An 8,863-nucleotide genomic window follows, 5' to 3' on the forward strand; every position below is an offset into this window, starting at 1 on the left:
CACCTCATCGTCTTCACCGGCGAAGGTTGCTGGCCGGTCAATTTCCGACCGACAACCTTCAAAAGTAAAAAAAATCTCTCTCCTTTTTTCTCTCTATACTGGCCGGCGAAGGGGGGAGTCCTTCGCCGGCCGTTGGTCTGGGAAAAACCCAGACCGACGAAGGTCCGGTTTTCCTAGATCTGAAGATCTTGTTTCATAGACACGGTCCACGAAGGGCTCCCCCTTCGCCAGCCGAGAGAGAGAGAGAGAGAAAAAAAAGGACAAAGAGGAAGAGGAAGAAGAAAGAGATTTTTTTTTATATGTTTGAAGGTCGCCGACATGAAAATTGATCGGACGACGACCTTCGCCGGTGATGACGATGAGGTGGCGAGAGGATGAGGTGGCAGAGAGAGGTGATGAGATGGAGGAAAGAGAGGGGATGCCTAGTTAACAAACATTTAACGACAATTGAAAAACGGGGCCTTCTAGGTATTTTCGATAAAGTAGGGAGCAACGCGGGAAGCTAGTTATAAAGTAGGGGGCTTTTCGGGAAATAACCCTTAAATAAACTATATTTGGTCAAATACAACCGATCTTTTATTGACTGTATTTTTTATTATTGCAAAAGTGGAATGAGATAAAAGTTTGACCAACCGTATATTTGGTTTGCTGATTTAACTTAATTGCTTGGTGAGTTGGATTATCATCATTCATAGAAGGAAGGGGAGTCCCACCTCTCACCAGACAAACAAAAATTTTGAAACCCATTTTTAATCGCTAAAAGATGATAGACAGGTGAAGATTTCCTTTTGACTACTATTATTTGTTTTACATAGAAGGAAATGGCTCAAGACTATTGGATTATCGTATTCATCTTCTTCTTAATTGGATTCCTATTTAACAATTTTCATTGGAACAAGGGGCATGTGATTTTATGTCATTCTTATTTTTATTTTTATTTAACCATAACTATGAACTTCTTCTAATGCAAGATCTTATTGATTTCATGTGAAAACATAAAATATAAATTGATCATGAAACTTCTACACGTTTAACTTGCTTCTTAGAAAACAATCTTTGGTGACCCGAGCCCCTTTGTGAAAATGTCTACTATTTGATCTTTGGATGAGTTGAACTAAATATTTAATTTGTTTCCTAGCAACACGAAAGTGAAACTCTATCTTTAAGAATAATATTGGGTTTGGTAGCACATTTCGATCTAGAACTCCATCAAATGGACGTCAAAACAACTTTTCTAAATGAAGATCTAAACGAAGATATTCACATGGAGCAAGCTGATGGATTTCAAGAAAAAGGTAAATATCAGTTAGCCTGTAAGTTGAAGAAGTCGATATACGGGTTAAGGCAAGTTGCTCGAAAGTGGTACTTGGAGTTTGATCAAGTAGTCAGATTTGGATTTAAGGAAAATTTTATGGATATGTGTATATACCTTAATATCAGTGGGAGCCGATTCATCTTGCTAGTATTATACGTAGATGACATTTTTTTAGCCAACAATGACATCAACTTGTTACATGATACCAATCATTTTTTGTCAATTTTTTTGTTATTAAGGATTTGGGGGATGCTTCATACGTTCTTGGAATTAAAATTCAAAGGGATTGAAATGATGGTGTATTAGGTTTGTCTCAAAGAGCTTACATTGATAAAATTCTAAATAGATTTGGAATGCAGGATTGTGTACCTGGAGATGTACCGGTTGTGAAGGAAGATGTTTTCAGCCACTAATAATGTCCAAAAAATGAGATTAAAAAGCGACAAGTTGACTTCACATAATATGAGTCAGCTATTGGCAGTTCGATGTATTTGATGATTTGCACTAGACCCGATGTTGGTTTTATAGTTGGAATGCTTAGAAGATTTCAAAAGAATCCTGAAGTAATACATTGGAAGGCAGTTAAGAAGGTTCTTAGGTACCTGCAAAGAACAAAAGATTACATGCACGTGTATAGAAATTCTGGTGACTTGGAGGCTTAGGGATATTCTGATTTAGACTTTGTTGGTTGTTAAGATAGTCTGAAATCTACTTCAGGTTATATTTTCATGCTCGCAAGAGGAGCAATATCTCGAAGGAGTGCGAAGCAATCTACTTCAGGTTATATTTTCATGCTCGCAAGAGGAGCAATATCTCGAAGGAGTGCGAAGCAATCTACTTCAGGTTATATTTTCATGCTCGCAAGAGGAGCAATATCTCGAAGGAGTGCGAAGCAATCACTGATTACATCATCAACTATGGAAGCAGAATATGTTGCTTGTTTCGAGGCTACTCAACATGCTATATGGTTGAAGAACTTTATTAGTGAATTATATATAGTAGACTCGGTTCACAAACCAATGAAGATCTTTTTCGATAATGTTGTTGTTGTGATATTTGTGGAAAACGATAATCCATCTAAAAGAAGCAAGTACATTATAATCAAATATTTCTATGTTAGAGATAAGGTTCAAGAAGGTCTAATTGTCATTCTTTACATTTATACTAAACTTATGGTTGCAGACCCATTAACTAAAGGACTTTCGCCTAAGGTTTATAAGGAACTCGTGTTACTCATGGGAGTTGTAGAGTCATTTATTTGAGTTTATTAGTGATTTTAGTTGTAAGTTGTTTATGATTCAAATAAAATATTATTCTTAGGACACAATTACATTAATGCAGTATGAACTAATTTTGCACGTGCATTGCAGACATAGAGTTGTAGCCCAATGAGCTTTACACAAACTTTAGACGTAAGTTAGGATGAACATGATAGGGCAGCATGTTTCAAAAGTCTTCGTCTTGGATAGTAGATGATGATTACTCACGTAACAGGTGCTGTAAAATATCGAGATGACATGCACATATTGTTGCATGGAGTTTGGGCAATAATGTGAATACATAAATAAGTTGTGTTGCCCAAAATACACTATAAATAACCACCGTAAAGTATAAGAATGACTTCGAATGATTGATGGTACTAGCATTAAGATCATGGAACGATCCTTGCATCAAAATGAATGTATTGTATCTTGATGATCCGATGCCAGTGGTATTCTTTTATTTGGGTGAAGGTCTTCAGGAATTATCTTAAAAAAAACTGATGCAACAAATTGTTATTTTTAAACTTAGTGACAACCCGTTTTCTAAATTGAAATATCCAGTTGTTGTTATTTTAAAATCAAATATGTTTGTATTGATCAAGTGGAAGAATGTAAGATATTTTATTTACATATTAACCCAATTAATTTTTATTGTCTCCCTATTTAAATAAACTATTTTTGGTCAAATAAAACCTTTATTGACTGGATTTTTGGTTGTTGCAAAAGTGAAATAAGATAAAGGTTTGACCAATTGTATGTATGGTTTTGTGATTTAGCTTAACTGCTTGCTGAGTTGGCAGTACAATATTAGTTGGTGCATCCCTACTATCTTCTACTTTCCATAATGGGTAAGGATTGAGAGATTTAAGTGTTCTTTATAAAGGAAAGGGAGTCCCACCTCTCACCAGATAAGAAATTTTTTTTAAAATTCATTTTCAATTGCTAAAAGAAGTGAGGGAGGTGAAGACTTCCTTTTGACTACTATTGTTTGTTTCTATATAGTAGAAATGACTCAAGACTATTGGATTATCATATTCATCTTCTTCTTAATTGGATTCCTATTTAACTATTTTCATTGGAACAAGAGGTATGTGGTTTTATGTCATTCTTATTCTTCTTTTTGTTTAACCATAACTATGGACTTCTTCTAGTGCAAGATCCTATTGATTTAATGTGAAGAAAAAAAAGTACAAATTGATCATGAAATTGCTACACGTTTAACTTGCTTCTTTGTAAACAATCTTTGGTGACCCGAGTCCCTTTGTAAAAATGTCTGTTATTTGATCTTTGGATGACTTCAACTGAATATTAAATTGTTTTCTAGCAACACGCATTCACGTACAAAGTGAAAGTATATTTATATATGCTTTGTACGAGCATGAAAGGTATGATTTGTTGTAATATATGTTGCACCCAAGTTGTCACACCATAATTATGGTTGTGGACACTGAATTTTAAGTTCCTTTAATAACGATTCAATTGAAACTAATTCTAAAGTTGCAATGGTAATACCACGATATTCTATTTTAGAATTAAATTTTGAAATTATTTTTTGTTTTCTAGCGCTCCATGAGATTATGTTACTCATAAAGTAACAATAACCATTTCTGGATCTTCAAACACCTAAATTTCCACCTCAACAGCATCAACATACGCATTTATAGTTATATGATCAGTTGGTATGTGTAAGTGAAGTCCAAATCGCAAAGTGCATTTTAAATGCCACAAAATTCGTTTAACAAGAGGCTAATGTTCCTCGTAGGGATCATTCATGAACTGACATACTTTATTAAGATCCAATGATGCATATGATCTGGTTAGGTAAAGGCATTGTAGTGTGCCAACTATACTCCTATATAACGTCAGATATGAGAATTTACTTGTCCCCATTTTTTGAAGTGTAGCTTGAGGTGCAAGTGGTATGTTGATAAATAGATATCATCTAACTTTGTCTGAAGTAATAATTAATCAATAATATATTTTCTTTTAGCCAAGAGCAACCTATTGGTTGTATGTATTACCTCGATGCCCAAAAAATAAGTTAAGAGGCTAAGATCATTCAATGCAAAATCCTTGCTTAAATTAATGAGTAGTTGTCGAATGTGTTCATGAGTAGAACCGGTGACAATGATATCATATACATAAATGAAAATAAAGATGATAAAGTGTAGAGTGTGATTTGATTAACAGGGAAGATTACGAGATTAAGCCGTGAAAACCAAGAAGTAGATATTAACTAAGGCGGGAAAAACCGTACCCTTCGAGATTGTTTTAAATCATACAACGATTTTTGTAGTTTGCACCCATAATTAAAAACTTGATACCTATATCACCTGGTGGTTGTTTCATTGAAACATCCTCGTTAAGAAAGCTACGTAGAAAGGCATTTTGGATATTCAATTGACGAATTGGTCAATGATGTATTAGAGAGACTGATAAAAGTAATCGAATTGTGCACGGTTTCACAACGGGCTAAGTGTTTCTCTATAATTTATTTCTTTTTGTTGATGAAAGTCTTTTGCTACTAATCGAATTTTATATCTTTCAAGAGTGTCAGCAGCCTTTATTTTTATACAAATAATCATTTTGCTCCAACAACATTTGTTCCAAATTGGAAAATAACCATAGTCCAAATTCAATATGTGATAAGTGCATTTTTTCCCTCCATTGCTTGACACCAATTATAATCAATAGATGCTTACTTATAACATGTTGGCTCGATTAAATCTTTGACATGCAAAAGGTGCTTAGAAGCAACAAAACATAATTTATTAATAGGATTTTTAATACCATCATTTAAACGAGTTACAATTGAATGAGATGAAACAGGAGCAGGTTGCAATCGTCTTGGTACATGTTGGTTAACTTCAATAGTAGTTGAGGAAAAGATTTGCTGAATTTATTGGGTAAGTAGAGCTTGATGTGGTTGAGAAATTAATGAGTTGGTTCCAATAATGGGTAGTCGAGATAAGGGTTGACTACATGAGGTAATGTTATTGGGGTTAACCATTTGGGATTGAAGAGGACTAACAAATGATCTTGTAGGTGAAGTGGATATAACATCTGGGAGAGGCAGAGATCGTGAGGTTGGTGAAAGACGGTGTGGAAGTGGTGTGAAAAGGAGGTCAAGACAATATTATAGTTGGTGGATCTGGAGTACTGTTGATTCCAAAGCAACTTGCTCTGATTTATTTTTGTATACGAACGTATATACGTGCAATAATGCAACATAAACAACCAAAAAACTTTTAATATTGTCGTATGCTGAAAGTTTAATCAAATATTAAGCTGCAGAGAAGGTGTCCCACCAAAATTCAACGAGCATGAAGGCATGGTATAGTAGAGAGTGACCCGATTAAGTTATGTTTGAATTCGCCTTTCTGCTATACCATTTTGAGGAGATGTATGTTGACAAGATACCGATGAAGAAAACTGTGAATGCCGACAAAAGATGTGCACTTTCGATATTCACTGCCATTATCAGATTGAAAAGCTTTTATTTTATAATCTACAACATTTTCTATACGAGTTTTAAATTAAATGAATATCTATCTGTAAGGCATCTGATTTACGAGATAACTGATAAATCTAAGTGTAGTGAGAGAAAACGTCCATTAATAAAAGGTAATACGTGAAGCCATAGTGTGAAACAGATGGAGCCGAATCCTATAAATGGGAGAGAATCTAGCTTAAAATTACTTGTGTTGTTAGGAAATGCGAGTTTATTGTTTTTGCTGACATGACAGGAATTGCAATATGACAACTTTTTATTATATAAATTGAGAGAATTATTCTTTATTATTTTATTCACAATTGAGAACACGTGATGTCCTAAACGTTGGTGCCATAATGACACAATTTCAATAATAAAACCGACATAAGTAACAGAATTTTCATCTCTTGAGCATTATCATAAATGTAAAGGTCATTCCTTATCCTTCTTTGGAGTAGTATTGTCCTCGTGCGACGGTCCTTCACAAAGAAAGAATATGGGTGAAATTAAATAAAATCGTTATCTTTGCTAAACTGGTGGACTGATAAGAGGTTAGCTTTAATTTGCAGTACACGTAGAACATTATTTGAGGAGTAGGTACATAAATTTTGTGTAAATTATGTATTACCAACATGAATTACTACAAGAGTAGTACCATTACCAATTTTTACTTGCTCTGTCCATCATATTCATGGTGGATGTTTAGGTTGTTCAAATCAGTCGTGAGATGGTTTGTAGCTCTTGTATCAGTTGTAGCAATGTAAGTTTTTGGTGGTTGCTTGGCAAGTGGTGCATATCGACAATTAAACTTTAGCTAACAACCTTGAGGAAGATGATTATTCTCACTGCATAAGTGAAATGGTTTTTGAGGTATTTGGGGTTTTTGTGGTTGGAGGAGCAGTGTCTGTTTGCACAATTTTGGCAAGTACAAGAACTTTGACAGTTAGATTGATGATAAAATCTGGAGTCCAAGTTAAGTTTGAAGGATGCAACATTAGCAATAGGTTGCTGGATGCAACCATATCAATATCTACTAATGTTGTTAGAGTTGTTACAATGGTATCATAGGTTTGATCAAGACCATTTAGAATGACTTGGTTCACTATCAACGTTTGGTTTACCAGAAGCTGCAAGAACATACAAAAGTTGTTTACCAGAAGAAGAATATTGTTGCACTGTTTTATTATCTGTGTAGGTTATTTAAAATTTGGAGAAGGAGCATTTGATGAACGTGATTTTTATGGAGGAAAGTGTTTATCTTGAGCTTTCCATACTGCTCGTGAATTGGGTAGTCCAGCAACTCAAGAAAGAACTGGATCACACAAAGACGATAATAACCAACTAAAGAGAATCTGGTCATATATTTTTCACTTGAGAAATTCCAGGTTAATTTCAGTTTAAGTAGGAGGTGTTTGTGGAGGAGGTGAAAAAGTTCCATCAACAATCCAGAGCTTCCCATACTGCTCGTGAAGTGGCTAGTCCAACAACTCGAGAAAGAACTGAATTAGACAAAGATGTTAATTACTAACTGAAGAGAATCTAGTCATATCTTTTTATTAAGGATTAACTTCAGTTGAAGTAGGAAGTGTTTGTGGAGGAGGTGAAAAGGTTCCATCAACATATCCTATAAGTTGATAATCTTTAAGTAGGGGTTTAAATTGGGTTAGTCATAACAAATAATTGGTTTCATCAAGCTTGACAGAGATCAAATGGTTTATATGAAGTTTTATCGAATGATTGTGTTGTTTCCGTTGGAGGAATGCTACGAAGAAAATGAAGCTAGGAGTCGTGGGTGTGGATCAAATAACTGATATTTGGAGGTGTAGTACAAATATCACTAAATAATTTGGGATCAATAAATAATTGTGATCTATATCAATTAACCCTTTTAAGAATATCAAAATATATTACTATGGGTACATCCAAGGTTTTCTCCATTTTCATATTATATAGAAACATGCATTGACCATTCAAAGATGATGGGGTCATTGGACGATCATGATATTAAAGCACAAAAGTAAGTCTTTCAACAAAAAAAAAAAGCACAAAAGTAAGTGTACTAGCTTACTACCTTTGACCTAATCGAATTTGAAGGGAGTAATTCAATAAGAATGTTCAACACAGTTGCTTTTATGTTTTGTTTCTTACCCAAAACTCTTCGCATTTGTTTTTTTTTTTTAATTTTTAAGTGTGACTCGCCCGAATTCGGATAGATAGATTCAAATAGACTTGCAATCAACCTTATCAACGATTCATATAAATCTGACATTACAAGTCATACAATACTGAAACATTTTAAATTGATTCGAGTTTTTTCAAATGTGGAGTGACATTTTAGTCTCCCTCAGACAAAACACCACCACTTTTTGTAAACTATTTTTAAATTAGATTCAAGTCATTTCAAATTTGTATTTAACTCTTTTATGCAATTACCCCCCATCTTTTGTAAATTACTTTACACATGCTAGATATAAACATGTGTACTTAAACATAGTATGGAGGTTACTTTTTTTGTCAATTTAAAATAGTTTAGGATGATTTGTTGCTAAACTTCTCTTCTATAAAAGTCTATCCAACCTTGGTGGGCTGAGGCTGAAAATTCATGAAAATCCAACCGATTTCTCTTGGGTGAGCTTAGGTTCAGACCCAAAGAGAAGCTCAGTAGACTCTAAGAGTAGAGTCGACTTAGCCCATTTTGAGCCGGTCTCCACACGACCGTTGGGACCCCTAATGGTCGTGTGGAAGAGCTCATCTAGCCGTTGAATGGGCCCCAACGACCAGATCTAACAAATT

Source organism: Eschscholzia californica, unplaced genomic scaffold (assembly GCF_041429995.1).
Source record: "Eschscholzia californica isolate CP2 unplaced genomic scaffold, dmEscCali1.0.p SCAF_5, whole genome shotgun sequence".
Lineage (NCBI taxonomy): Eukaryota > Viridiplantae > Streptophyta > Magnoliopsida > Ranunculales > Papaveraceae > Eschscholzia > Eschscholzia californica.